The 23,997-nt window shown below is 42.8% G+C and overlaps 1 long non-coding RNA gene across 1 annotated transcript; it reads right to left on the minus strand.

Moving 5' to 3' along the window:
- Positions 1 to 7,737: 7,737 nt before the first annotated feature.
- On the minus strand, positions 7,738 to 12,527 carry LOC124081835 (uncharacterized). Its single transcript, XR_006848156.2, has 3 exons — positions 12,405 to 12,527; positions 12,040 to 12,095; positions 7,738 to 9,585 (listed from the first exon to the last, which is right to left on the minus strand). It is a non-coding gene; the product is annotated as an uncharacterized LOC124081835 (long non-coding RNA).
- Between the last annotated feature and the right edge of the window lie 11,470 nt (positions 12,528 to 23,997).

The raw sequence follows: 23,997 nt of genomic DNA on the forward strand, positions 1-23,997 counted from the left end.
GTCAGAAGTCAGCCACACTCTCTCTGTAGGCTCAGGTGGAGGAGGGGAGGAGTCTGTTTTCTTGCTCTTTTCAGCTTCTAGAGGCTGCCCACATTCCTTAGCTCATGGCCCCTTCATCTAGCTCCAAAGCCAGTGTCACTTTACTCCAACCTCTGCCTCTGTCACATGTCCTGCTCTGGCTCTGACTCTCCTGCTTCCCTCATCTACTTCTAAGGACATGTTTTAATACATTGAGGTAACCCAGATAATCCAGGATAATATTCCCTTTGGGAGGCCATCCTCACACGTGATTTGAGTTACCTCCCTGGTTGGGGGAGAGGCGCTTGGACACAACTGTGTCAGAGCCTTCCCCACCCTGTCCCAGGTACGAGGGCTTGTCCTTGTGGAGGCGTGCCTGGCCACTGACCGGAAGGCCCAATAGCTGGCCCTGACCTTGGGATGCTGCCCCCCTCAACCTTCATTGGATGGGATTTTCCCCTTGAATTTTTTTGTTCCCCAATTAAAGCTCACTCTCTGGCTTGCTCTCCCTCTCTCGCTAGCCTCTTTTGTAAACCTCGCCACCGCATTAGGTGCCTGGAGGCGGGAGCTAGGAGAAGCCGTCTCCGGAGCGGGGAATTAAAGGTAATGAAAGTATGTCTCTTTAATTTTAAAACTCACTAGTAAATTTCTATGCATCGAACCTTCTTTTATGAAGCTCGCGCTGGTCGCGTGGCAGAATTCCCATCCTAAGACATTTAGTTACATTTGTAAAGTCCCTTTGCCAGGTGAGATTATGTATTAATAGGTTCTAGGAATTGGGCAATTGCTATAGTTGGGATGTGTTAAAGGCTTGTCCCCCAGAATGGAGCATTAGGAAGTGGAACCCCTAAGAAGCGGGTCAAAGGGGAAGTTCTTAGGTCACTTGGGACATCCCCTCAAAGGAATTAAGAGACCTGATCCTATTCTCTTTCTCTCTTTTGCTTTCTGACCATCAGGGGAATAGTTTGCTGTACTATAAGCTTCCTGCTTTTGCTACCTGGCACACCCACCCGAAACCCAAAGTAATGTATCCATCCAGTCTAAAACCAGAACCTCCAAAACTGCTAGCCAAAATAAAACCTTTCTTGAATTAATCATCTCAGGTATCCTGCTATAGTAACACAAAACCGACTGACACAGCCAAGGACATCTGTAGGGAGCCATTATTTTGCCTACCACAGCAAGCAAATTTATTAAGATGTTTTAAAACCCAGCTCTAAAAAAATGGATAGTGGAAACTTCTTGAGGAGTTGGCATGTAGTGATGAGAGAATGTTTTGCTTCTTTCTCTCATCAGGTTCCAAGTTTCTATGTCCATTTGGTCACACAAGAATCTCTCCTGTCCAATAGATGGTCAGTCCTTAGAAGCAGCTGCTGGAGTTCACCCTGTTGCAAAGTCTCTAAGACTCCTTACGAAGGGCCTCTAGGGCCCTGGATGAACAAGTCCTTGACTATCTTTCCACTCTAACTCCCAAGAATCTGAGGATCTGTTGACTGGCCCCATACCAAAAATAAAACATTTTTATTTTTAGCCAATCAGAAATATACATGGCTTCCAGAAAGTGGGGCCAAGAATTTCCTTTCTTTTTCTTCAGCATGCTTTCATACAGAGATCTCCATGGTCTCCTGATCTCTCTGCACTCTCTCCTGCTCTTCTTTATTTTTTTCACCCTTTCCTCAGAATCCTGGCTCCTTCCTGGCAGCAGCCCTCAGGGTGACAAGGACCATTCTTCCTTCATTGCAATCCAGGAAGTCCAAGCTAGGTCCCTGTTGCTGTACTTAGCACAAGTCACAAGGCTTTCAGGTTCCTCAAAGCAGGATGTACACAGGACAAGCAGGTCTTTCTTGCTAATATTGGCCTTTAATATGGATGATATTTAAACTGTCTGTTGTCCTTCCAAGGCTTTGTCTTCACTGGGAAAGGGGAAGAAAGGAAGGCGGTAAGAGGGATAGAAAAATCCCATCCTCCCATAAGAGGTCAAGTGGATAAGAATAGTTGAGAGAATGAATGCATGCACAGATGATGGAGCCAAAGTCTCTAAGCTCCTGCTATCTCCTATCTCACAAAAGGCTATGGCTTGAAGAATTGACCTCACTGCTGGGGTCGACCAGCATCCCTGTCTGCATGCCTCTCTCTCCTGTGTCCAGTTCACATTTTTGCCCTGATTTTTGATTCTTAATCTCCTGAGAGATAAGTTTAACAACTGGAACAATCTGTCTTTTCTTTTGGAATACTGGAAAATGTGAAATTCCCAAAACATCAAGCTGGAAGTTTATTTCATAATTGATGTCCCAGCCATCTCGGCATAGTTTCTCAACTGTAGTTGTCAAGGACTCTACAACTGCTTCTGCCAAAATCTTTTCATTATCCTACCAGTCACATTTCTGAATATTAATTTAAATTCATATGGCATATTGGCATCTTCCTGGGTAAGATGATGTGTAATAACTATAAGTTATTGAAGCTGGCAGGCACTATAATGTCAAATTCATGCCAGGAATACCCTGCGATCTTTCGGAGAAATTCTAGGTCCTTGAGCAAAACTTCTTTAAAAAGTCTCTTCTTAAAAAAGAAAATACTCCCAGAAATACCATCAATGGAGCTCCTTTGGGAATTGCCTGGGCTATAACTATACCTCTATTGTTTAAGGAAAATATATTTCAAGGAGGATTCAATCAAGTAGTCACAAGTAGTGTCTTTGGAGAACAAGGTTAGTCCCCCATAAAACTGCTTGGAGAAGATAATTTCTATATACTGAGATGCTTTGATAGAGAACCACCAGCCTAGGTCAAAACGGGGAAAAACCCATTGAGATCATTTCCTACTAGGACTAAGGATTTTCCACTCTGGACTGAAAACCATCTGGGTGAGGCTTCCTCACCCACCATTTATTTGAATATCAAGCTATGAAGACATTGAAATCAATGATGTTGAATATAGTGGTTAAGGTGTGTCAAGTCAACTTTGGCATATGACTACCTGTAATCCTTGATGTTACAACATCCTTATCATAAATGATAGCCTCATTAATAACCAAGCTCTTATCCATATCTGCCTAATGACCAGCCAGCAGCGATCAGCCCCGTCTGTACCACATAACACGAGCAAAATGCCTCCCTCACAGCTCTCTTTAGTTTTGTAAAATTTTCTTCTCACTTTGACAGTTTTTCATTCATTACTATGACTGAGAAAAGGAAATATGATGTATAAAATATGAAATCTACAAAAATGTCAGAAAAGTCTCCATTTATGAAATGAAGCATGATATTTCATTGTGTTGGAAAATGATATCAATAGGCTCAAATGCCTGATAAGACCAGACACAGAGGCAGCTCATATGGCATCAGGAGGACTTAATCTCTAATGATAAAGGAGGGAGTGGACTCAGCTAGGTATGTGTGGACAACTGGAGATATTACCAAGGATGGTGTGCACACTTCTCCATCAGGGCTCTCTTACAGAACTGAGATGATGGAAATGCTCTGAGTCTATGCTATCCACATGGTAGCCAATGACCACCCTATGGCTATTTAGCACTGGAAATGTGGCGAATGCCACCAAGCAAATGAATTTTAAATTTTGTTTTAACTTAAATAGCTACAACCCAGATCAAGATCATAATGTCCTCATAGGAGAGAGGTATACACATTTAGGATGATAAGGTCTGTCACGGTTTGGAAAGGTATCCCCCTAAAATCCATGTGGTAAAGGCTTGTCCCCAAGCCCAGGGTGCTGTTGGGATGTGGTGGAACCTCTAAGAGGTGGGGCTTATGGGAGGTCTTCATGTCCCTGGGGTGTCCCCTTGAAGGGGATTGTGGTAACACTAGCCCCCTCCTCATTCTTACCTGGCCATGAGGCAAGTGGCTTTATTCCATCATGCACTCCTGCCACCAGAGGCCCAAAGCAACAGGAACTTGATCTTGGACTGGAACCTCTAGAATTGTGAGCCAAAATAAATTCTGTCTCTATAAGTTGATTATCCCAGGCTGTAGAGATGGAAAGCTGACTAGCAAGGTCTGGGAAAATGGGGGTCACATTACACTTCAGGAAACCTAAATATCTGTATAAGGCTGAAGCAGGCTTGCACAGTCTGGTCTGCATATAGGCCACAGGTCACCTTACCCACACCAGGTGCACCCTATCCATCTCAGAGTGATCCAGGGCACAGTACACTGCTCAGTTATGCAGGCTGACTCGGCATTCTCAGACTCCAGCCTAGCACAGCCTGGGCCATGAACTTCTCTGAACTCAGGTTGAGGAACTAGAGTAAGGTTCAGCTCAGACATCTTTTATTTAAAAAAAAAATTATTTGTTCTTTTTAGTTATACATATATGGCAGTAGAATGTATTTTGACATATACATACAGTGATAACTTTCCATTTTTGCGGTTGTATGTGTTGGGGAGTTACACTGGTTGTGTATTCACATGTGAACCTGAGAAAGTTACGTCCGATTAATTCTACTGTCTTTCCCATTTCCATCCCCCTCCCTTCCCTTTATTCCCCTTTGTGATCTTCTATTCTCCCCCCAAACCTCCACCCATGCTTATTGTGAGTTAGCATTCGCATATCAGAGAGAACATTTGATTTTGGATTCGGGGGATTGGCTTAATTCATTTAGCATATAGTCTCCAGTTCCTTCCACTTACTGGCAAATGCCATAATTTCGTTCTTCTTTGTGGCTGAGTAATCTTCTGCTGTGTATATGTCCCCCATTTTCTTTACTCATTCATCTGTTGAAGTGTACCTAGGTTGGTTCCATAGCTTAGCTACTGTGAAATTAGCTGCTGTAAACATTGATGTGGCTGTGTCACTGTAGTATGCTGATTTTAAGTCCTTTGTATATGTACTGAAGAGTGGGATAACTGGGTCAAATGGTGGTTCCATTCTTAGTTTTCTGAGGACTCTCCATATTGCTTTCCAGAGTGGTTGTACCAATTGGCAGTCCCACCAGCAATTGTACCTTTTCCCCCACATTCTCATCAACATTTATGGTTACTTGTATTCTTGATAATTGTTATTCTGGAGTGAGATGGAATCTCAGTGTAGTTTTAGTTTGCATTTCTCTCATTGCTAGAGATTTTGAACATTTTTTCATATATTTGTTGATCAATTGTATTCCTTCTGTGAAGGGCCTGTTCAGTTCCTTAGCCCATTTATTGTTTGGGTTATTTGTTTTATATATATATATAAATCCTGGAGATTATATATATCCTGGAGATTAATGCTCTGAGGTGCAAGTGGCAAAGATTCTCTCCCATTCTGTAGGCTCTCTCTTCACATTGTTGTTTCCTTTGCTGTGAAGACAGCTCAGACATCTTTAGAAGTTATGCTGGGAAGTCTCTGAAGTAGCAAAAAAAGGCTTATTTCTCCACCTGGTGATGGGAGTCAGGAATGGGTATACAGGAAGGAGGCTCCCAGTTCAAATTGTTCCTTTAAGCAGTAAGCACAATTTTTAAAAATATTTTTATTTTTTAGTTATAGGTGGATACAGTGTCTTTATTTTGCTTTATGTGGTGCTGAGAATGGAACCCAGTGCCTCACGTATGCTAGGCTTGTGCTCTACCCCTGAGCCACGACCCCAGCCCCAATTTTTTAACATAAAGAAAATAGTTGGTGGAAGCCCACGGCTATCACAAATTATTTTGCCTCTGAATTAGTAAAAGAAACACTATTTTCTTTCAATGCATGTAAAAGAGTTTAGAAGAAGTGGCAAAAAAAAAAAAGATGGTTTGATTGTTGCCTGATTTAATGAAACAGTCTTTAATACTTAACAGTGTTATTAATGAAAAGCCTTGTGTATATGCATTTCTTGTTTTTGAGAGCACATCTTTGGAAAAGATTCCTAGAAGTTAGACTGCTAGGTCTAAAGGTAATGTTTGTAATTTTACTAGTTATTTCCAGTCATCCTCTACAAGGATTGGACCATTTAGCATTTCCACCAGCAACAAGTATGTCATTCCACTTTTGGATTTTGCCTCTCTGAGAAGTGAGAAATAGCATCTCAGTGAAGTTTCAGTTTTCATTCTTTTCCTACAATCCATATGCTAAGAATTTAATTCCAAAGAAACAAGACTCCTTTGGACAGTAACACCTTTAGGATTGTCAAAGAAGAAAACTCACTCCTCGGCTACACTCTATATGGAATAAAGAAGTTTATCTTACAGATGGACATGAATTGTTAAGTTCTCATTCAGTAGCTCAGTCATGGGGAGGTTATGGAAACAGAAGAGCCACGATTCACAGAACAAGGAGCCTCAGAGAGCTCTTTCAAGCGGCATACGCCATTGCACATCTGCAGAGGCATTCACCTCCAACAAACAGGCAATGGGCACAGTTTTAGTTAGCTTTGCGTCACTGTGTCCAAAATGCCTGACAAGAACAACTTAAAGGAGGCAAAGTTTATTTGGGGTTCACAGTTTCAGAGGTCTCAGTCCAACTCCATTGCTCTGGGCCCAGGATGAGGCAGAACATCATGGGGGAAGGGCCCAGTGCAAGAAAGCTGCTCAGCTCACCAGTGGGGTCCCTCCAGTGAGTGACCCAATTGCTCCAGCCATGCTCCATTTGCATACAGTTACCTCCCAGTCATTCCATTCAAACTAGAATGGACTGATTAGGTTGCAGCTCTCACAGTTAATCATTTCTGAATATTCCTGCATTAACACAAAGCGCTTTTGGGGGGATACCTCCTATCCAAATCATGACAGAAGTTTTTTGAGAAGATTGAAGATTACTTTGGAATTGGAGGATTTTGGTGCAATAATGAAAAATCAAACTTGATAGTGAAAGATTAACTAGATGAAGGACGCCACACTTTCAGTCAAAACATTGTGGAACTCTTTTTCTTAGTAAAGAAGTTCATCTCCTGCTGCCTATGTCGAAGGGGTGTTTGCATGTCATTTGAATTACCTGTCTGAATTTTAACACTGACTAAATGCTCGCAAAAGCATAGCCTTGTCATTTCTTTTTTATTTTTTTTTTATCAATTTTGGCATTTTAATGCTAGAAAGTGGATATTTGAAATGAGGAATTACGGAAATATTCAGTACATACGTTTACAGAGGAGGCATTCATTGAGGATAGGTTGCTCTAGTTTTTAATTGATTGCTGGCTAGCATGCTACCAACTTATCGAGCATTCAACCACATCTAGTGATGGTCCTCTGTGGGCTAAGAACCTGCTAAAAGCTGGGGATATAAAGATGATTGATCCAGGGTTCCTTCCTTAGAGGAATGTACCATGCAGTAGAGCAGACTGGCAAGTAAATGAGTAAATTAATAGAACCTCTGATATGGAACCAACCAGAACGCTCTATAATTACTTGCATGTATCTTTGTTGGTAGTTCAACTTTTTAAAAAATAACAGATTTAACTGAGAAAAAATTCACATGCCATATAATTCACCCATTGAAAGCACACAATTCAATGATTTTTGTACATTCATATAGCTGAACAGCTATCACCACTTTCAGTTTTAGAACTTTTCATCATCCCCCAAAAAAGGTCTATGTCTATTAACAGTCCCCCTGTTTGCCTTGAACCCACTTAGGCAACCACGAGTCTTTTTTTTTCCTCCACATTTTTTATTGGTGCATTATAGTTGTACATAATGGTGGGACTTGTTGTTACATATTTGCACGTGCACACAACAGAACACTGTAATTTAGTCCATACCCTCCTCATCACTTACCCCCTCCCTCCCTCCTCCCATACCTGGTCACTTTCCTCTGTTCCACTCTCCCTTTGCTTTTCATGTGATCACCCCCAACTTTACTTTTGCTTTTTTCTCTCTAGCCTCCATATGTGAGAGAAAACATATGACCCTTGACCTTCTGGGTTTGGCTTATTTCCCTTAACATAAAGGTCTCAACTTCCATCCATTATTCCTTCAAATGACACTATTTCATCTTTCTTAATAGCTGAATAAAACTCCATTGTATGTATTTACCACATTTTCTTTATGCATTCATCTACAATCACTCATCTTTCTGGGCTCTGTAACTTTATCTGTTCAAAGCCTTTCATACAAAGAAATGAAAACAAAATCACACAATGTGTAGTCTTTTGTGACTGTCTCCTCCCAGTTAGCATAATGTAATAAAGGTTCATCAGTGTTGTAGGGTGTACCAGCATTTAATTCCCTTTTATGCCAAATCATATTCCATTGTGTGGATATGCCACATTCTCTGTTTTTGTTCTTTCATTAGGTGATATTTATATTTGGAGAAATGCACAGATCTTAAAGGTAGCTATACACGTTTTATTTATCTCTTCAGTTATAGATATTTGAGTTATTTCCTTTTTTTGGCTGTTAAGAATAATGCTGCTGTCATGTCCAAGTTTTTGAGAGGCCTTTTGGTGGAATTGCGGGGGTTCACCTCTGAGGAACAGGTTCACTTGGGGAAACAACACATCTTTGCATGCCCAGAGCCAAGTACACTAATAGAAATTCAGTCAGTTAACAGCTTCTTGCTCAAAACTGCCATCAACTCAGTGTTCCTGTTATGGAACTAGGAGGGGCCTTTGTTGTCAACTGGCCTGCACCCCAGGTCAGGGGTCATCCAGCCCATGGCTGTAATGTGGTCCTATCAAATTCATGTTTTCCATCTCATTTACATGGACTGTGAGCATCTTGGCCAACATCCATGTGCATGATCTCTGTGAACTCCCCCCTATCTGTGAATCTAGTGACAGTCCCACAAAAGCAGAAAGTGTGGTTACTTTGGCATGGCCTATTCTCACAGCTCATGCCTATGGCTGAGAAGTTGACTGCTTCATGACAGATTCTAATCTTCAGCCAGGAATAAACACTAACTTGTCTATGCTTCCCGGATGCCACCTTTCTCTCGTTTTCTTAAAAAATTACATCAGAGCCTTTTGGGATCTTTCGTTTCTCTCTTTGCCCACGTTCCCCTCCCTGGAGTCTGGCTCATCTAAGCTTGCAGGTCTGTCCGCTTTACTATCTCAGCGTTTATCAGGAGGTTAAAGCTGCAGGGCTCCTGGCCCTCTGGGTTCCACAACTCTCTAAGCTTCTTTTTCTTATACACTTCCCAGTAGGAAGATCATTCCCCAGATAGAGAAACAAAGGAGTTACTGAGCGGTTCTGGGCAGGTCTGTGTTCTTTCCCACAGGTGTTTACACTATCCTCTCCCTCGAGCCCAGGAGTCTTCTTCCTTGTTTCCTGGCTCTGATGGATCAATAAAGCCCTCTGGGTTGACCCCAGCATTTTTCACAAGCCCTGATCATTGTTGTCTCTAGAGCTTCCTCTGGTGGTTCTTAAAGGCCCTCTTTTGTGGCTGTCTCTGTGTGGCTGGCTGTGGGATCATTTAATTTACCTATGGGTACTATCTGGGTATAATTTCTTCTTAGTGAAGGACTCCCCCTTGTTTCTCTTTTTCTGGTGGCCTCAGAGGTTTTCTACTGCTCTCCTTCTTGGCTGCCACCACCTACTTTTCTTCTTTGTTCTCCCACTCGGGCTCTGCAGGAAGGAACCCAGCTGCACATATCTTTCTTGCTCTGCTAAATAAGGTAAGATATTCTGTTGAAGTCATCTGAGGCAATTTGTCCCTGGTAAAGGCAGGAAAATTGAGGGTTAAAAAACAATGGGGACAATGATAAGAAATCTTTAACATTCATCATAATCATCCCTGAAACCTGGGACACATTAGTTCTGGATCTTGTCTTTCTCAGTCACCCCACCAGTGGGGTCCATAAGTCGTTCTTCCTGATCTCCCTTCTCTGTATGCATTTATGGGGACACTCAGGTATTTTCCCATCCTCCCTCTTCCTATTCTTATCGGTGCCTTCCTGCATTGTATGCAGATGGCAATATGAGGACATCTGGACCACAAATCAGAAATCCTCTCCAAATCCATAACTTCTTTGTTCCCACTGTAGTTACTTTAATCCATGTGTCCCTCCTCCCATCCTGTGTGCATGTATCTCATTTGAGAGCTGGGCCAGCAGCCACACTGATATCTCAATGCCAGCCCTCTTCAGGGCCATTCAGAGTTCCATTCATACTCCAAAAAGCACACAGCCAACTATTGCTATTCACAGTAGTGATAGTCTATAAAGTCTCCATGGACACCGAGTTGATGAATACTGAGCCATTTCTCCTGGGGGAAATACAGGGCTATGCTCCTATGAGCTGTTGGTTACATTTTCTTTTATCCACTGGTTGTTTCATTTATGTTTTCTGTTCAGAGACTCCTTAATATATAGTGCTGATTCATTAGTGTTGAACTCATGGCCCATGGCAGTAAAACTCATGCCTCAACCAAGTTTACCTGGCATACGCATCTTCTTCAAAGACCCAACACAGCCTTCTTGCACTTAGAAATAGAGACAGCACTTCAGATCAAGTATGGAGGTGATCTTAAGTAGCAAAATCACCCACAAAAAGCACCAAAATGTAATACTCAATGAGAAGGCAGAGCATTGTCTCATTTGACTTAGCTGGGAACATGTAATTCAAATTTTTGTCACTCTGGGCACATTTCAAGTGACACCAAAGAGCCACACATATTGATTTTGAGATTGCAAATATATTTTCTCAAATAGGAGAATTTGCAAATATGGAATTTGCAAGTAATGAGGATCTGCCAGACACACACACACACACACAAAAAAAAAAAAAAAAAAAAAAAAAACCACCCAGGGCACAGGCCACAATGTGAGCCAGGGGCTGTGGTATTTGGTTCACCAATGTATACACCATACTTAGCAAAGGGCCTGACATTGGAGGCCCTCAATAAATATCTGTTAGATAAGTAAATGAATCACTGAAAGTCCAATAAGGTCAATTATACATTCACAGAGCAAGTATCTCCATCTACTCTAGTTACATAGTCCATACAGATTAAATATAATCTTATAAAAGCTACAAAGGCCATTAAGATACCCATCACATCTTCATGTTCATGAAATAATTTTTATTATGATTATTAGATTTGTGTGGTTCTTCATCGGCCAAAAACCACATTCATGTAGTTCCAAACCTATAGCATTTATTGTAGGTAAGCAGATTGTTGATTCAATCATCTAAAATCATGGTAAATTTTTAAAAAAACTTTTAATAAAGCCTAGGGAACACTATGATAAATATGTTAGTTCATATCCCAGTTCTATGTGTTTTTCTCACTGGTAATATGATTCTGGTTCTATAGTCATATGGACCTTGGGGGTCCCAAAGACAGGAGATAGCTCATTGTCTTTTGGAGACAAAATAGGCATATCTCCACCTAGTGGTCAAAGGTAAAATGAGGGAATGTTGGAATGGGTTTGGACCATTAGATTCTGGTCTATGCAAAGGTGTGTGAGGGGAAAAAAGAACTAGATTGGTCAAGGAAAATCCACTAGTTTTCCATGGAAAACAATAAGTATAGGCAGTCTAACATGAGCCCTGGGATCATAAACTTAACTTTTGAATTTCAGCTCCACCACTAATGAGCTATGTGATTTGGGGTAAGATGCCAAGTATCAGCTTATTCATAAGTAAAATATGAATAATAATACAGCATATGTTCATTTTAAGAATTATAAAAGAATGCATATAAACCAATTAGCATAGTCACTGGCACATAGAAGGCAGCTGGTAAATGAGAAGTGAGGATCTAACCCAGGGGTGCTTACCACTAAGCTGTGCCTCTAGTTCTTTTCAATTGGTTTTGAGCCAGGGTCTCACTAAGTTGTTGAGGCTGACCTTGAACTTGTGATTCTTCTGCCTCAGCTGGCTGAATCACTGGATCACAGACCTAGCTGACATGCATTCTGTGTGTGTGCCTGTTTGAAAAGGGGGTAAAGTATTTCCTTAAGGACAGCAGTTAAGTTTTGCATACATGCCCACGTTTTCAGTAACAAAGCAACACGGTTTGCAAAAAGCACAAGGAATCACAATGTTATATGCTTTAGTACAACAGGACCTATTAAATCATCTATTGAATAGAAAGTGTATTAAATAAAGAGAAACCCTGAATAAAATGACTCAGAGGAAAGGTTACACATCTCAGGTTGACTCACCATTTCAGTGGAAATGCTCAGTGGTAAGCAGGTCCGGGTTGTTTCCTCCATGCCCACTAAAAAATAAAAGGCAATGAGCTAGGGCACAAACTGGAAGGTGTTACAGATAACGGGCTCTCCTTGCCTCCCTAAGGAAAAGCCTTATCTTTTCTTAAAAAGATATTTCTCATCCTGTCAAAATAATATTCAGTAAAAGGCATCCTGGTCTCAACTGAGGCTGCACACGCAGCGTCTTTTACAAAGGTCTGTATGAATGGAAATGTGAAAATTTCACATCATAACTGGTGTTGAACTTTCTACCCACTGTTGTCCCTTCCTACTTCTTAGGGTTGAGTGTGTCCCCCAAAAGATATGTAAGTCTTGACCTCCGGTTCCTGGGAATGTGCTCTTCTTTGGAAAGAGAATCTTTCCTGATGTATCAAGATGTTGCTTAAGATGAGGTCTTGCTGGAGTAGTACCCCTAATCCAACGTGACTGGTGTCCTATGAGAAGGGTAGAACACACACACACACACACACACACACACACAGAAGTCGATGTCATGTGAAGACAGACGTACTTGTGACATGCGGAGAGCGTCACGTGACCACAGAGATTGGAGGGAGGTGATAAAGCGCGGAGCACCAGGGATCGCGAGTGACACGGAACGGAAGAACAAGGCGTGAAACGGGTTCTCTCCAGAAAGAACACAGCCCTGCTGACCCCCTGATTTCAGACTCTGGCCTCCAGAGCGGTGAGACGGTGAATTTCTGCTGCGTCAAGCTCCCAGCTTGCGGCACTTTGCTGCGCTGCGCCAGCCCCAGGAAATGAACAGCCTTCCACGTGCCTGGCTGGGGGTGGATGTTGATCTGAGCCGGGTTTAATTCCCTGAAATTCTAACCTTATAAAACTATAGCAAGCTACCTCTAAACACGAGGGGATCACAATCATTTGTGTTCAGACTACACTGAGCAATAGTTGCTGCTGAAGACATGCACACGGTCAGGATCTCTGCAGTGCTGGCCCCACCTGGGCTGCGCAGAGTGGGGATTTTCCTCTGGTGGCTGACAGCGGGCTCCTGAAGCCTGGAACTGCCAGGTCATCTGCCGGCTTCTGTTTCCGTGTGGAGAACGTTCATTTAATCTGCAGATGCCTGATCTTACACAGAAACTTCCAGACACCTGACACCTCTCTTCCCTCCTCCTCTGCCTTTTGCCAGCTCCAGAAACTCTGCCTCTCTATCCCCTCCCCTCTCTCCAGTGAAGAGTACGCGAAAGGCAGAGTATTGGGCTTTGAAATATTCTTGCTACATTAGTATAACCCCTGTTTAAATCCATGGCATGTCAACTCCGAATACTGGGGCTTAGGAAATGCTCAATCATCCTCTTGATTGAGTGCCTACTATCCAAGGCAGATGCCAGCCCCTTCCGCAAAGGGCTTCCCTGGACATCAAAATGCTTGTATTTAAAGACAAAGCCACTAGGTGGAGCTCCGTTTAAGGTTGGACCCAAGGTCCTTATACTTCCCTTTGAGTATCAGGTAATCACAATCCCAGAACGAGGTGAGAAGCTCCAGGACAGACTGAGAAAACGGGTCCTTATCCTTAATGTTCGTCTTAATCTTCAGATTAGACAGAGCCTCCAGACGCTTCCGTCGTTAACAGTCTCATCTGTGATCAAGTACCCTCTACTCCCTCTTCAAGCTCACCCTATCAGATGCATCATAATGATGGTGGAATGTGATGGACATTATTATCCAAAGTACATGTATGAAGACATCAATTGGTGTGACTCTGCTTTGTGTACAACCAGAGATATGAAAAATTGTACTGTATGTGCATAATATGAATTGTAATGCATTCTGCTGTCATATATAAATGAAAAAATCAATAAAAAGTGTTTAAAAAAATGGTCAACCAGCAAAAGAAATGGTTCTCTGGAGGCTCTCAGGCTTAATGTAAGAGGTGATTTCAATCAGGGCGGGCCAGGTGCCTGGCGTGGCCCATGGTAGGGAGGGCAGAGAAGGCACCCTAGACACCTCACTGTGGCTGCCACCTGGCACTGGCTACACTGAGAGAACACTCTGTGCCCTTGAACAGCCTTCTGAAACACTCAGAGGACAGCCAGCTGAGAAGGATAGGCAGTGTTGACACCATGACAGGATAAAGTGCATTTGCAGTTGAACCTGAAATGCTCAAGTCAGAGGAAAGGACCTGAGCCAGATTCTCCTGTCAGAATCACTGTAAGTGACGAGCCAGGGAGCGCCAGGCCCAAACCAAAGGAGACTGACCAGTAAGGAATCTAAGGAGTGCTCTCAGGCTGCCCTGTTCCTTAAAAGAGACTTCCCCTTCATATTGTCTATGGAAAAGTTGGCTTTTTCTTAGTGACAGCATTGCTATTGAAGACCAGCGTCATGAGCTTCCTCAGCTCCACCCCAGGTGCAATGATAAGGCTTAAAAACAACACAAACCTGGCAAAGGGCACTCTTTCCTCTTGGTGCTACTCTAAGATTGGAGGACTTCCTCTAAGATGTTGACAAAATTTTCACACGTGTCACTAGCAAAGCTGCTAGATACCTTGGTATGGATTTGTGCCATATGTACAGAGGAACAAATCCTCTCATCTCCACCTCCACCATCTTCAAAGCAGAGTGTTGTTGTACGAATGATGGAGAAGGGAGCATGGGGTTCCCTGCTGCTCCAAATGTCCTGCTGAATGGCTCTAGGAAAAGAGCCCCCAAAGACAAAGTCAGATGTGCTGCATTTCCAGACTAACCTTGGCCGTCAGCCCTTCAAAGGAGGGCTGCATTTTCTGAGCCATCCAAAGAGCCCTGGAAACAGATGAATCTGATATCAAGCACTTTCAGTTTCCTTTTTTGTATCCCTTTCTTTCCTCTCTCATCAACATTGCAGCCCATTTTCCCTCTGTTTTTCTGTCCAAACTCCATCTCAGGCTAGGTGTGATGACGCCCACTTGTAGTCCAGGTGACTCGAGAGGCTGTGGCAGGAGGATCACAGGTACCAGACCAGCCTGGAAAATTTAGTGAGACCCTGTCTTAAAATAAAGACTAAAAAGGGCTGGGGATGTGACTCAGTGGTAGAGTGTTCCTGGGTTCAATCCTCGGTACCAAAAAGGAAAAGAAAAGAAAATCTTGATCTCAGGGGGAAAAAATTATCAGCAAATTGAAGGCCATGAACACAGCCTCGTTTTCTGTCTACACAGCTTATTCCTCATTTATTCATCACCAAGAAGACGGAGGACGTTTTTTGGAATCTTTGGGTACCCCTGAAACTTAGACCATGTAACAGGGAATTCTCTTTTAAGGTTTGCAGTATTGGCAGCCTGAGAGTTCTTCTCAGAGTTTCAACACTATTCAGTCCTGTTTGCTGCACAGGGATCCTAAGGTACCCCCTTAAGTTGCCCTGAAACATGACTCTACTCTTTACTCCATCTACCCTAAAAGCTAATAGTATTGATATCCAGAATCATGGCTCACCCAGGAAATGCTACCCTCTTGGATATCCACCTTAAAAGTGATCCATTTAATTCTCAAAGACATCTGTGATGAAGAGAAAATAATCAGTGAGGCTTCTAAAATTGTGTGGCCAGGAGAGAGAGGTACATTGGTAGGAAGGTTGGGACCACTGTTAACTGCTTTGTACCTTCTGGAAGTCCAGAGTTTCAAGACAAAGACATTCTGTTTGGTCTTTCAATATCATTAAAGATGTTGAATTTTGTTCCAGAGAGTAACTGACCAGAAACATGGTGTGATAGAAGTTCAGATACAAGGTTATATACATAGCATCCCCCAAAGCAAAGACAATTTGAAAAAATCCTAAAATAATAGCCTCATATTCTCTTGGTTGCTCCTGTATCAGAGGTTCTGGTGATGAGTTTTGCTCTAGTTGAAGAGACGGTCACCTTGCACATGGTAACAACTGTGTTTTGTCTTATTTCATGCACCATGCTTTTTCTTTTAAGCCCTGGAGCTTCCTTGTTATCATTGAGATATTGGGCATTTATATATCTGCAAAACAGGGTACCAACCCCTTCTACAACTGCCCTAGTCAAGCCCGTGAGGTTTTGAGGTTCCTACAGGCATTCAGGAATCCCAATCTAGAGAAATGACTTCTTAAACCAAAATCCTCCAATATGAGCCCATCTACTCTCTCTAGCCCAGAGGGCAAAGCGATCTCTCTATGCTGGCTGAAGGAGGCCTGATGTAGGTGTTTCTCCAGATCACCGAGAGCTGGATTTTTTTTTTCCCTGAGAAAGAAAGAGGAGAGAACTGATTACCCAGACTCACCTCTGAGTCCCTGGTGCTAGAAGAAGCCTCAGGCCATGGCATGGATGACTCCTTAGCTTGGGAACTGTCAGCTGTTCCTCACACTTCTAGAATATCGTTGATAGAGTGGGGACAGCAGGGCATTGAAATGATCAGAGATGGAGAGATTTTGTAGGAGAGTTTTTAGAGATGCAGACTTGAAAATATTACACTGAAACTTTACAAATCCATGAAAATTATGGTTACCTTTGAACATTGAGGCTTGTTTGTTTTGCCAAATTCCAGACTATCAGACACAGAAAGTGATCCCTGAGAGTACAATGAAGGTAGTTTAAGAGCAACTAAAAGTGAACTCCCTTTTACACTAGAATGAGTCCATTTATTTTCATTTATTTATTTTAACCATAGAATGTGGCAGGAATTCAAATAGATAAATAGGGTTAGGCTGTAATTTTTAAAAATGGCCTGAGTTAATCATTAAAGGATTTAAGAGATGCTGGTTTCAGGGGTAGGAGCAGCCCAGGAGAGGGCCTACCTATAGGGCATCAAGCCTGGAGAGAAGTTGACCCTGCCTGGGGTCAGCTGCAGAAGGGATCTGGTCATGGGCTCTGCTCAGTCTTTATTTATGAGGCCTCCTGGGACACTTCGGTCCTGGTTTGCCCATCTTCTCCAAGAGACTGTTGGAAGAGCAGATGTTTCAGAAGCCTCTCTCAGCAACTAGGTGGAGATTTAGAACAGTTGGATTTCCTGAAAAATGGCAGCAGATATCCATAAATAAATATCAGAAACTAAATACAGAATGCTTGGCATTTAGCATATTTTTGAAACACTGTTTACTAATTTCTTTGCCAAGTGCCAGGGTTGCCAAACAGCTTTTAAAGATTTGGCCTGTCCCCACCACTCAATTTATGATCTGGCTCAAGGAAAACGTTAACCAGATTCAGAACAGCCAATTGTGTGTTTGTGTTTGCATAAGTAACTAGATTTTATCCCCCACCTGTTGCAAGCATGTATGGAAAGGGTATCGTTAGGATTCAGGACACAGGCTGGATTTTGACAGCTAAGAGACAAAAACAGAGAAGACAAATATGAAACTGCATCGCCTGCCATTGTTGGGTCCCTCTTCCAGGGCAGGCATTGCTAAAGGATCTGAGCCCTACAGAATGGAGAGAAAATCTTTATCACTTGCACCTCAGATAGAGCATAAATCTGTGGGACACATCAAGAACTCAAAAAAACACCAAAGAAACAAATAACCCAAGCAAAATGGGCAAAGGAACGGAACAGACACTTCACAGAAGAAGAAATATGATTGGTTAACAAATATATGAAAAAAAGGTTCAACATCTCTAGCCATGAGAGAAATGCCAATCAAAACTACACTGAGATTCTATTTCACTCCAATCAGAATGACTATTATCAAGAATACAAATAACAATAAATGTCGGTGAGAATGTGGGGGGAAAGGTACACTCATACATTGCTGGTGGGAGTGCAAATTGGTCTAATCACTCTGGAATATGGAAAATCCTCAGAAAACTGGGATTGGAACTACTGTTTGACCCAGTTATTCCACTCCTCAGTACCTATCCAAAGGACTTAAAAAATCAGCATACTATAGTGATGCAGTCACATCAATGTTTATAGCAGCTCAATTCACAATAGCTAAGCTATGGAACCAACCTAAATGTTCTTCAACAGATGAATGGATGCTTTAAAAAGTGGTATATACACATGATGGAATATCTCTCAGCCATAAAGAAGAATGAAATTATGGCATTTGCTGGTAAATGGGTGGAACTAGAGACTATCATGCTAAGAGAAATAAGCCAATCCCACAAAACCCAAAGGCTGAATGTTCTCTCAGATGTGTGAATGCTAACGTACAGTAAAGAAGGGGGAATAGATGTTCATTGAATGAGACAAAGAGGAATAAAAGGAAGGGAGAGGGGATGGGAATAGGAAAGACAGTAGAATGAATCAGACATAACATTCCTATGCTCATATGTGAATACATGACCAGTGAAACTCCGCATCATGTACAACCCCAAGGATGGGAAGTTATGCTCCATGTATGTATGTCAAACTACATTCCACTGTCATGTATATATAAAAAGAACCAAAAAAATTAAATATAGGAAAAGATGACCCATACAACGAGGCAAAAAAAAAATTTTTTTTTTAAGATTCCTCTTCTGTTTTACAAATGAAAAAATTGAGGTGCAGAGAGTAAAGTGCCTAAGATTATTCAATTAGTAAGCAACAGAACTAGGATTAACAAAATTAGACCCATTTTACGCCCAGACCCATGCTTACTCCAGTATATTACGCAGCATTCAGGATAAGGAGCCAGGGCAAGAGAGCATGGAAGGCAAAGGGGAAGAAACTTAAATTCCTGGGAGAAAAGCTGGAAGAGACCCGGAAGAAGGTTGCAAAGATGAACCACCTGTCTTAGCAGAGCTAGTTTGGGGTTGGAATGAACGTAGAAGTGGAAGTTCACCTTTCTACCCGAAGGTAACTATAGTTATCAAGGTAACTCTACCCAATGGGACTCAGCAAACTCCTTTTGTTAGCCGAGAAGCAGATAGTAGATATCTGCCCTTTGATAAAGGTAACCATGGAAATATGAGTATCAATGTTGGTGTGAAATTATATATCATCATTATTCTTTTGATAGAAGCAAATGTCCCCTTCAGTTGGCAGAACTCCCCGGAATGCTATGTTTGCTCTAGCATTGAACCTCGTGTAATTAACACCTAGACTGAAATGTTTTTAACGACTCCCTGCCCTGGGCAAAATTACTTTTGGTAAATAATCACAAAATTAAACAAATGATAATAATGGCAGGGAAGGAAATGCAGACCGTGAAATTTTTCTTGTGTTAAACTTCGTGTGTGTAATCCTGGCAGATAAAGAAGGAAATGGTACGTTACCCAAACCAACAGGAAAAAGTAAATATTTTAAAACCACAGTCATATGTTTTCTGAGAAAAGGAGGAAGATTTCTACCTACATGGTAGAATAATGGTAATAATGGTAATAAATAGAACGTTTTAGCTTTTGGCTTTGAGACTTCTGCAAATTTTCTTAATGATTTTATAAAAGTTGCTTTTATATTCGTATTCATATTCTGGCAGTATAGCCATATTTACCAAACTATTTTCACTTATCACTGATGGAAGAATGTTTTTCATTAATTTTAACTTCTGAAGTTTTCTTTCCCCTGTAGCAAGACACATACAAAGAGTTAAGAAAAATCTTAAGCATGAAGATAAATGTGGCAGAGAGCCATTACAGCTTATGTCACAACAAATTCCGGAAACAGCAATACAATTCATGCCTTTGTTTCTCTGGGATCTATCCTAGCAGCTTTCAAATATCTTCACATTGGAAGGCTTTTTTCCCCCCCTAAAAACTCCATCACCAGGAAATTTATGGTAGATTTTTCTTTTGTAAAAAATCAGAGAAAGCAGCTGAACGACAACAAAACAGAACTTGAATCATTGCATTCTTTTTCTGTTCCTGGTAAAATCGATTGAGGTTTCAAATGCTGTCCCTCAGATTTCTTCTATGAAAGACTGGCCCCTTGGTCATTTCTCCTAACATTTCCTCTTTGTTTGTTGGTTCTCTTTTTAATGTAACTTGCTATTTCCCCACTTTTCCCCTTCAGCAGAAGTCACAGCTCCCTCTACAATTTCTTTGAGCTAATCTTCAACAAACAATTCTATTTCATTTTATCTTTTTATTGGTGTATACGTGTGTGTGTGTGTGTGTGAATATGTTGCTGGGAACTGAACCCAGGGCCTCACACATGCTCTACCACTGAGCTACACCCCCGACCCAAAGGAACAATTTTAAACTTTGGTGTACCTGTTTGGATTAGACAGCTTTCCTTTACTATAACAAAATACCCAAGGAAAGCAACTTACAAGGAGGAAAGGTTTATTTTTGCTCATGTTTACAGAGGTTTCAGTCTTTGGTCAGTTGGCTCCATTGCCTTTAGACCAATGAAGGCACACCAAATCACAGAAGGAGCACTAATTAGAACACGGCTGCTCCCCTCATGGCAGCCAGGAAATGAAAGAGAGGTGAAAACTCTGGTCAAGAGCACACCCTCCTGCTAGGCCCCACCTCTGAAAGGTGGAGGCTTCCCAATAGCACCACGGGCTGATGACCAAGCCTTTTTACATGGGCTTTGGGAGAACATTTGTCCAAACCATAATACTGTTCAGGACACATTCTTGCAGTTGGAGGTATTTTTGTATGACTACATAGAACGTCGAAATTGAAGTCACCCAAGTTCCATTCCTCCGCCTCTACAATTGCTTCTGTTGTTTACTTCCCATCCACTGTTTGGAACAAGTGCACATAGCTGAGCCCTTGTGAGTTGACAGCCCAGTTAACTTCCAGGTGGAACACAATGTTCCTTAAAGAATAAACAAAAATGTGCAAATTTAGGCATCTATATATACTATGAAACTCAACAGTAGCCACAGTTGTTTAGAACTTAGACCAACAAAGATCTCTTCAGGGAGAAGCATTGTGTCACTACCATTATCCAGAATTGCCAGAGCAGCCAGGTGTGGTGACCCACGCCTGTAATCCCAGCGCCTCAGGAAGCTGAGGCAGGAGGATGGCAAATTCAAAACCAGCCTCTGCAGCTTAGTGAGGCTCTAAGCAACTTAGTGAGAACCTGTCTCAAAATAAAAAAAGGGCTGGGGAGGTGGCTCAGTGATTAAGTAGCCCTGGGTTCAATCCTTGGTCCCCCTTCCTCTCCCCCACAAAAATAGAATTGCCAGTGCTTGGTAAGACTGAGAAGCAGACCAATTTCTAGATGGTCTTACTAATGTTAAGTCTGCCGCAGACGTTGTCCCCTCGTTCCCTACATTGCCTGCACCAGGGCAGGTGGCTCCCATGGCCCACCCCTGCTGTACCATTGACCCACTCACTTTTAACCCATTACAGACTTGGACTCCCTGGCCCCATGCCATGACTGAGATCTCAGAAACACCCCTCTGCTCCCACAACCCCTAAGTTCTTATTGTCTTGCTGATTTCATTGTGTGGATTCAGTAGGTTTAGAGACCGAAATCCCACAGGTTTGTTTCCTCCTGCTCAAGGTGTAGCCTCTTGGCTGAGGAGGGACCAGCGGTGTCATGTTCCCTCAGCCTTCCGGCCTCTCTCCTGCTTCCTTCTGGGGCTTCCCTGGGCCCCACGTAGACTGTCTTCTTTGGAGTCTGAAAAGTCAGAGTTGTTGTCTCTGTTGTGTCATAGTTTCGTGTTAGGATCCTGGCCAAAAAAAAAAAAAAAAAATGACCTTCCTTCTAAAGAAATGAGCAAATGTTTAGCCGAGTCATTTCTGAGGCCGCTTTTACTGTCCTCAGGAGCAGCCTGGGTGCTGGAATGACCCGGGCCGTGCCGCCTGGGTTCCAGCAGATGGTGCCAGGGAAGTGAAAGGTCGGCTCCCTCTCTCGGACTCCCCAGGGACACTGCTGACTTTTCAGATGGTCATGTTTCCTTGTTTGGCCTCTTTGGAACGGGCAGGCCCTGGAGACTTCCAGATGTCTCTCTCACTTGCAGAGCCGGAGTTTCCTGCAGTGTCCTCCTCAGGCCGACCATTCCTATCTGCCCTGGCACCGCCCTCGGAATGGGCAGGAATCACTTCCCAAAGATAACCCAAGCTCTTCCCCGGGCCACACTTGCTCCAACAGAGCCTCACTCTGGTCTGTGATGGGAGAGAGGGACAGAATCCATATTCCCATTTTGGAGGTGGAGAAACTGAGGTGGTTAAGGGTTGGAAGAAGCTACCCATGGTGGTTCAGCTGCTCTCTGGGGCAGAGTCAAGACTAGAACCCCCTCTCTCCCAACTCCCTGTTGATTCATGCACCCCAACTCCAACTTGCTGAGCTCAGGCCTGGCCCGGACCCAGGAATCCCGGTTACACAACTGATATCAAGTACGTACTCAGCTAGAGAGTATAAATAGATTCAGTGCCTTGCCTCTAAGAATTTATGATTCAAAAATCACAAGATTTGTACATTGAGCAACCAGATGTCTTTAGAAATATGGAGAAGGAGTAATAGCCTAGAAATAGTTCATTTCTCTGACTTTTTTGTTTGTGTATTTTTATACCAGGACATGAAAATCTGTTACCTATGTCTGGCAACAGCATATTTAGGAAATGGTCCTTAAAAAGCTATATACCAGGGATGACAAATTTGAGGCACGTGTCCCTGTAGATGTTTGTGGCACCTTGTGACTCTGTGCTGGCTCTCTGCCCACTTGGCCCAGATGCAGCCTCAGAATCTTTCCTAACACAGCACTCTGCTCGGTCACATTGAACCAAACTCAATTTGCCATCTGACTATACGTTTTAGGTGTATTATTCCAGGAAATGTGAAATGAGAAACGTTGGGTTGTTTGCCCGTTCGGCCAGCTGCCACTCTCTGGTGAACTTTCTCTTTTTACCACCTGTGCCCCACCCCATTCCCAAACAAGGGTGAGGAGGAACAAACTATAAGAAAGAGGCGAAATGTGCTTTGAAACATAAGTCACACACCTGAGACCTGTAAGACATGTACCGAAGCCACAGCAGTTTACTAGGGAAATAATTGAATTTGCAAGGTACACCTTCCTGCAGCCCCTTGCAGAGTTCCTGGGACCAACTTTCTTTGTAAAAGCCTCGCCCCCAGCTAGCTGAGTCTCCATGCCCCATCCCCACGCTGATTGCAGCTTGAGAAATTACCTCATCACTTCCCTGGAGTCATCTGCCCTTTCTCAGAGGACTGGGTCTGGAAGATCAAGTCAAATCACTTAAAAAAAATGATTCCTGGGGAACTTTCAGCCAAGCACTGTGTAGGGAGAGAGAGATCTGGAGCCACAGTCCCACTTTTTATCCTTTTCTGGGACATACACCCTTCATACCCTTTCAGGTTAGTCCCACTGTCAACATCAGGTCATCCTAAAATGAGGGACCCAATAGGAGCTTTGAGCTCTGTACTTGCTTGAATAATGTCTCCCCAAAACTTCATGTTCCTCTGGAACCTCAGAATCTGAGCTTAGTTGGAAATCGTGTCCTTGCATGAGTTTCAAGTTAAGGATGGACATGAGATCAACTTGCTTAGGGTAGGTCCTCAATCCCATGAGGATGCCCTTATGAGACAGAAGGACATCGAGACAGAGCAGAAGCTCGTGTGACAATGGAGACAGAGATTGGAGTGACGTAGTTACAAACCAAGAATGTGAGCCCCCTCCCCCCCAGCACCAGGAAGACACAAGGAAGGACGTTCCCCTAGGCTCCAGAGGGAGCATGACATGCCAGCATCTCTGGCCTCTGGATCTGTGAGAGATACATTTCTGTCATTTCAGGTCACCCAGTTTCTGCTCATTTGTTACAACTTCCAAATAATATATCTGGTCCCAAAGCTTTACTCAGGCTCTGCTCTTGGAAAAGAGAGAATCCACACCAAGACAGTATGCATATGAGGCAGCAGTGGGATCTAAGCACCTAACCCCTCTGTTGTAGCTCACATGAGGCTGAGTCAATTCCCCAGGAAGTCTGCCTTGGAGCATCAGTGGTTCTGCTCTGTGAGCTCAAGCAACCTAAGAAAAACATAGGTTGCTGGACTACTGGGTGCTGCAAATAGCTCTCTTTTATAAGCAATGGCTGCCATGAGAAGAGGGGTGGGGAGAATGGA

The sequence above is a fragment of the Marmota monax genome, unplaced genomic scaffold (genome assembly GCF_021218885.2).
Source record: "Marmota monax isolate L192 unplaced genomic scaffold, Marmota_monax_Labrador192_F-V1.1 WCK01_AAM20220418_F8-fsc00201, whole genome shotgun sequence".
Classification (NCBI taxonomy): Eukaryota; Metazoa; Chordata; class Mammalia; order Rodentia; family Sciuridae; genus Marmota; species Marmota monax.